Below are 7200 nucleotides of genomic sequence, written 5' to 3' on the forward strand. Positions count from 1 at the left end.
CCGTATAAATGTGGAACCCACCGCTGCATCACTAGTAACTGAGACAAGCAGAAGTTGTCCTACAGTACTGGTGCTCTTTCCTGTTCCTCTTTTCCAATATTCTCTCTCTCTTTTAATCTTGGCGAGTTTTTATGTCTTCAAATGTATTCATCATTTCTTCTACAGTTTCCAATCTGCCATTTTCCTAACTCAGTTTATTTTTAGTATTTATTGCGTTATCATTTCTATTTAGACTTTCATATATCCCATATCACTATACAACATACTCAATCTTTTCTCTAGCTTCTTGAACATATAAATAAGTTATATAAAACATTTTAATGTTTTAATTTCTAAATGCTAGCACATCAATTTTTAAATCTATTTCCACTTTCTTCCTCTTAGTTGTTCATATTATTTTTCTGCTTCTTTAACTTTCTGGTAAAGTGCTCTGGAGGAGCTCTGGTGGTATAGTGCTTACTCATTCAGCTGCTAACTGCAAGGTCAGCAGTTTGAAACAACTGGTGGTTCTGCTAGAGAAAGACTGGGCTTTTTACTCCCTTAAAGGCTCACAGTCTTGAAAACCCACAGGGGCAGTTCTGTCTGATAGTGTCACTATAAGCTGGTATTGAATCGATGGCAGTGAGTCATAGTAAGGTAATCTGGTGGTGAAGTGTGTTGTGTGCTAGGCTGTGAACCTCAAGGTCAGTAATTCCAAACCATCAGCCACTCCATGGGAGAAAGATGATGAAGCTTTCTACGCCTGTAAAGACTTAGGGTCTTGGAATCCCACATACTCCATGGCAGTGAGCTTGAGTTAACTATCTGGAAACTGTTTTTCATTGGAGCCCATATAATGTGGATTTTATATTACATGATACTGGGTATCGTTATATTCCTGTACATATCCATGAGTGTTATTCTGTGCCACTCAAGGATTTCCCCCACCATCACCCCCTTAGGAGTCCTTGTGGCACATTCATTAAGCTCTTGGCTCTGAACTGGCAGTCCGAACTCATTTTAAATTCTTCAGTCTTCTCAGTGGGAGGGGAAAAATGTAGCAGTCTGCTTCAAGAGAAATTTACAATCTTAGAAAAACTACAGGATCACTATGACTCAAAATAGTCTTGATTTATAATTATTAATGGGATCACAGAAACGTTTTGACTTGATTCATGTGCCACTTTTCTGAGGCAAAAATTCTCTTGAATTCTCTATCACATCCCCTAGGAATCCTTAGACTTGGTGGCAGGGGAGGGTTGCTGGTAGAAATTGGCACATTCTAAGTCATTTCTGTACTTCAAGGTTTATTCATTCTTTTGGGTGTTTTTCCCCTTGTTGTTGGAAGTTTCCTGGTTCAAGAATCCAGCCCATATTTAAGAAGAGCCTTCTGCACATCTCCAGGGTTCTCGTTCTGTGCAGCTGTCTTGCCAGTACTCAGTCCTGCAGAGCAGATGGCATGGTGGGAAGCTGGCCCAAGGACATAAGTAAATTCTCTGTACTGTTTGCTGTTCTTCTGTTAGCCTAAAATTATTTTAAAAGAAACATTTTTTATAAGGAAAAAAGTAAAAGATAAATATTTTTAAATGCATGTAGAAAAACATCTACACATTAAATATTACAAATCATCACTGAGAGGAATTAAAGAAGATCAAAATAAATGGGAGGCTAGATCTTGTTTTTGAGAAACAGAAAGACAGAGATAAGACTAGAGTTGTAATTACTTCCAAAATTTTCATTCAATCCTACACAACTACAATTAAAACCTCCCATAAATTTTTATAAAAATTAGTAATCTTTTTCCAAATAAAATGAAAATATAAATGAATTTTTTCCACAAACTTTTCATGTCCTATCAGAGAGATCAACAAAATATAGTATTAAGTGTAAAGATTGTTTCAGATAGCAATAAATTGATTCAAATATGCCAAGATAATTTAACAGAGCAAGAAAACTATTTGAACATGTGCTATTGAAATAACTGTATACCTATATGGCATAGATAGACAAAAAAACCTCTTAACATCACCACACACAAATATTAACCAGAAATTGTTAATTATTATAAACATAAGAAATAAAAAAATCAACTCTTAGAAAACAACTAGAAAAAAAATTTAGACTTTGAGCTATGTTTCAAATATGTAGCATATAAAACATAAAAATTCAGATACCAACTGGGAGAAATAATTTGCAGCATGTGTATTTTACAAAGAGCCATATCCACAAAGTATAAATAATTCTTGTAATTTAGTAATAAAAAGACAAAAAACATGATAAACTGATATTTCTAAACAGTAACAAAATGACTAATAAGTGTATACTATATTTTCAGGCATTTTTATTAAGGAAATACACATGAAAACTATAAAGAGAACATACTAAATACATATGAGAGGGGATAAAATTAAAAACTGCAAATATAAAATACTGATAAAAAGGTGAGACAACCAGGTCTCAGATGCAATGCATTAGAATGGTAAAAATGTTATCCCTACTTTGGGGAACAGTTTAGTAACTTCTTATAAATGTAAACATACATGAACCAGATGGATCAGAGTTTCTACCAATAGATATTTCCACGGAATAAATAAAAATTCATAGCTACACAAATACTGAATGCTATATGACAGAATTGCATAGTATTTATTCTCATAATTGTCAAAAGTTGGAAATAGCCCATGTATTCATCAACAGATGATGAATGAAGATATTAACATATGAAAAATGTAAAATAATGCATCACACTGTGTTGACATGCAACAACAGGATGATATTTTTAAAACTATATAATGTGTCGAAGCTGCATACAAACACAGTCCACATTGTATGATTCCATTTATGAGGAACCTTCAAAAAGTCTGTAGAAAAAGGAAATTAAATGACAAGGGCAGATTTCCAAGAACATTTTTGAAGCCTCTTTATATATGAAATTCTAGATCAGCTGAGACTTTTGTACAGTGGCAAAAAAGACCATTAGTTGTCTGTAGCAAGAGTGGGAAGGAATCCTTACAAAGGAACTCAAGTAACCATTCTGTGATGATAACTCTATTTTGATTGAGGTTCTGGTTGCATGAGTGAACATCGTTATCAAGACATAGCTCACTGTGCACTGAAAATGGGTGCATTTGTCATATGCAAATTATACCAGGATAAAGTTGATTAAAAATGATAACATCTGTGATAGTTAGGGATTATGTGAACTAGACACTCCTGGGTAAGGATAGGGCAGGGCCCAAACTATCAATTGGGTTGAAGCCAAGGACACCTATTTGGTGTTATAAGAATTTTTGTATAAGAGTAAGAACCACTGGGAAATTCCCTATCTGACCCTTAGCCTTCCTGCATGCTGGGACTCTGCCATCCTCCAGGGTGGCCCTATGTGGGTCACTTAACCCTGAGAGCTGTTGCTGCCCTGCCATGTTTCCATCAACTTTGGTATCACTCAACTCTGCACCCACCAAATGGATCTTCCAGCTTCCTCCTTCACCTGTTTGCATCATCAACCTGCAGCCCTATGAGTTTGAGGAGGGCCTTGGCTTGCAACTTGATTTGGCTGGGCTGAGATACCTTCTTGATATAAGATTAATTCTTGATATAAAGCTCTTTTGAATACATACATAAGTGTCACTGGATTTGTTTCTCTAAACCACCTGGTTTATTACAACATCCTTTTCTTAGTTGCACTAGGGAAACATCCAATCACCATACTTCCCTGATCAAGAGGAATCTTCGTGGACCAGTAGTTAAGTCCCAGCTATTAACCAAAAGGTGGGTAGTTTTAACCCACCATGCCCTCTGAGTGAAATTAAAATCTACAGTCTTAGAAAACTGATGGTGCAGTTCTACGCTGTCTGTAGGGTTAGTGAGCCAGAAGATACTCAAAGACCATGAATGTAGTTTTGGGGTTCCATGATCAGTGACATCTGTGTGTATTGACCAGTGGTAAAGATATGATCCCTTCAAAATTGTTAGCTAGCCATAGGTGGAAAAATAGAAGGAGAAGACCCCCCCCAAAAAAAAGTCATCCTATTGCAGGAAGTCTATCACTAACAGAATAAAAGATACAGTTCTACATTCTACCACCACCCCCAACTGTGCATGGTTTATTTGATTTTATTTGATAGAACAGATAGTTGCATTGTTTTTATGTAGTCTTTTTACATTATGTGGCAAATACACCACTCAGATAAATATCATACACAAAATAAGATACTTAGGACAGCTACGCACAAGACATGCTATACTGGATATTTACTTTACACACTGCAGAACAAAATGTAATTGGGGAAGAAAGTTGAACTTGGCATGTTGAGTGAAGGTACCAGAAGTTCTATCACACTCAGTAAACACCTTGGCAGTGGGGTCTTGGAGGTGGAGAACAATTTTATGCTAACCAATACGGAACTACACATGATAAATATTATTCATATCAGAATAGAGCTGTAAGGCTTTATGGCCCATACCCAGGTCTGACTTTAGGGAACAAATGTTTTTGCTAGATCATAATTGTACTGCTTTAGTCATAGAGAAGATAAAAATAGCAGCATGCACAACCCCCCAACTGAAATCCATTTGTAGCCCAGACAGTGAAGTGGTTGGTACAGGAGAAGAATTTAAAACTGCAGTTCTTTTTGGATTCCCCCAAAGTGTATCTGCACTTTTCTTCAATCAGGCCTCTTCCTCAGGAGTCAGAGTCACGACATCTGAGAGTCCATTCTGTCCCAGGATGCAAGGGACACTGAGGGAAACGTCCTCGTTTATGCCATAAAGTCCTTCAATCATGGTGGAAGTTGGATGTACCCGCCTCAGATTCTTCATTATACTCTCTGCCAAGTCAGCCACAGACAGCCCAATGGCCCAGGAAGTATAACCTTTCAGTTTGATCACCTCATAAGCACTGTTGACCACTTGTTTGTGGACCTCTTTCCACTGTTCCTTATCTCCATCAGTGCCTAAATCAGGGTGCAGGTTTTTCAGGGAGACACCAGCAACATTCATTCCACTCAAAATTGGCACACAATTCTCCATGTGCCCCAAGGACCCATCCGTGACAGCTTAAGGGGTGGACTCCCAGCCTCTCCCCAATTAGGTAATGGAGCCGTGCTAAATCCAGATGGCAACCACTTTCAATAACATAGTTCTTGGGGAAGCCACTTATCTTCCAATCCACATCGGTAAGGATATCCACTGGATTAGAAACAATGCGAAACTTGCAGTTTGGGCTGTGCTTTACGATGTTTGGAATGATGAATTTGAAGATGTTCACATTGCGTTGGACCAAATTAAGACAACTTTCTCCCTCCGGCTGCTGTGCTCCAGCTGTGATAATAACCAACTTGGAATTTGCAGCTACAGTGTAGTTTGCCAGAGATGATTTTTGGTGTTCAAAGGTGAAGGCTGCCGTGCTGAAGATCCACCATTTCACCCTTCAATTTGTCTTCCATGACGTCAACAAGGACAAGTTCATTTGCCAAGGTCTTCATCTAGATACTGACAGCACAGGCCATGCCCACAGCACCCACCCCAATGACTGTAAGCTTATTCTGGGAGGTCTGTTCTTCCTTCAGGAGATTCTGAACCAGCTGATCCTTCAGAGTTGGCATGGCACTTTTGGAAGAGGAAGGAACCAGACTGCACGTTGGGTGAGCGGGAGGCGAAGAGCTCGACCAAGCCTTTTATATGAGGTAAGAGTTTTTCCCCTTCAATATACTCATCCTTTCTGTTCGACTCCTTTCTCTGACTCTGGTCTGAATTCTGTCCCTTGTGTGAACTATTTCTTGCAAGCAGGACCTTGAACCTTTGAACTGCCTCTCTATAACACAATGAATGTCTCAAGAGGTTTTTTAAAAATAAGAGTGGAATCAAATGTCTGCACAATAAAAAACAATCAATATTTAACAGTCTATCCTTTCTTCCATCCAATGGGTTTCAACATTGGACCTCTAAGTTAGCAACCCAACTTATGACCACTGGGCCTCCAGGGCTCCCCAGTTGCCCCTTGAATCAATTCCAACTCATAACACCAAATAGGGCAGAGTAGAACTTCCCCATAGTATTTCTAAGGCTATAAATCTTTATGGAAACAGACTGCCACATCTTTCTCCCATGGAGTGACTGGGTGTTTGAAACAAACACCCAAGAGCTCTAACCACTCACTGTATGATTCCGGGCTCCTTCTGTTCCTTGATGATAATGAAATTAAAGGATCTAAATAGAGATCCTGAATTTATTAGGCAACTTTATAAACGTGCTTAGAAGAAGTTTTGAAACATCTTGATAGTGAGTACTCTTAACAAATATATACAAAGGTTTTTCCATGGTCATTTATGTTTCATTGAGATATATGGATATAAGGTGGAATAATATAACAAGCACCCATATCTTAGTAGCTATTATATTCTAGACATTGCTGAAATACAGAGCTGAACCAAACAAAAGATGCACTACAAAAAATGTTTGCTCTAAAGGGAAAAATAGACATGCCCAAAAGTTACTCAAGGGCATGTTCTCTCCAACAAAGATTCCATAATAAAGTAATATTCCAGGAAGTAGCACAATTATGATGCAGACAAGGCACACTTGGCAGACAAATTAACATGTTAAAAAGACAGCATCATTCTACGTTTTTTAAAACCATAAAATAGCTGGGTACCATCTGCTTTCTTGACCAAACTTCTTATGCACCTATTTTGTCTTCAGCGATCGTGCTGGGAGGGGGAGCATCACAGAATGCCAGGTTGTTAGAATAAAGTGTTCTTGCATAGAGGGAGGGCAAGAAGCAGAAGCCCAAAGTCTGTCCACTACCTCAGTGTATTTCCATATAAATATATGTAAATAGACCAATATCTCTATTCTTATTAATTAATTTATTTACATATGTACACACTTGTGCTTATACCTCTGTCTATAGCTTTGCTTCTTAGATCTTTCCTCTGTTTCCTTTTACTTTCCTCCTGCCCCACCATCATACTCACCCTATTTTGGCCTCTGTGTTAGACAGGGTTCTCTAGAGAAACAAAACCAGAACACTAATAATTTTATATATATTTATACAGATAGATATATAACATAAGAAATAAACAGTTATTTAACTTATAAAGCAGTACAAATGGCTCAGTGCAACTCACTCCTGTGAGACAGTTGTGAGACACTGACAGTCCTTCAAGTCTTGAGGGAGCTACGCTAGTACCCTGAGCTGGAAGAGCCATGTGGAGACCC

The 7200-nt window shown here is 38.1% G+C and overlaps 1 pseudogene; it reads right to left on the reverse strand.

Moving 5' to 3' along the window:
* Positions 1-4595: 4595 nt before the first annotated feature.
* On the reverse strand, positions 4596-5591 carry LOC101637991 (annotated as a pseudogene).
* Between the last annotated feature and the right edge of the window lie 1609 nt (positions 5592-7200).

Source organism: Echinops telfairi, unplaced genomic scaffold (assembly GCF_000313985.2).
Source record: "Echinops telfairi isolate 266 unplaced genomic scaffold, ASM31398v2 ScPeMD7_17;HRSCAF=63, whole genome shotgun sequence".
In the NCBI taxonomy this organism is placed as follows: Eukaryota; Metazoa; Chordata; class Mammalia; order Afrosoricida; family Tenrecidae; genus Echinops; species Echinops telfairi.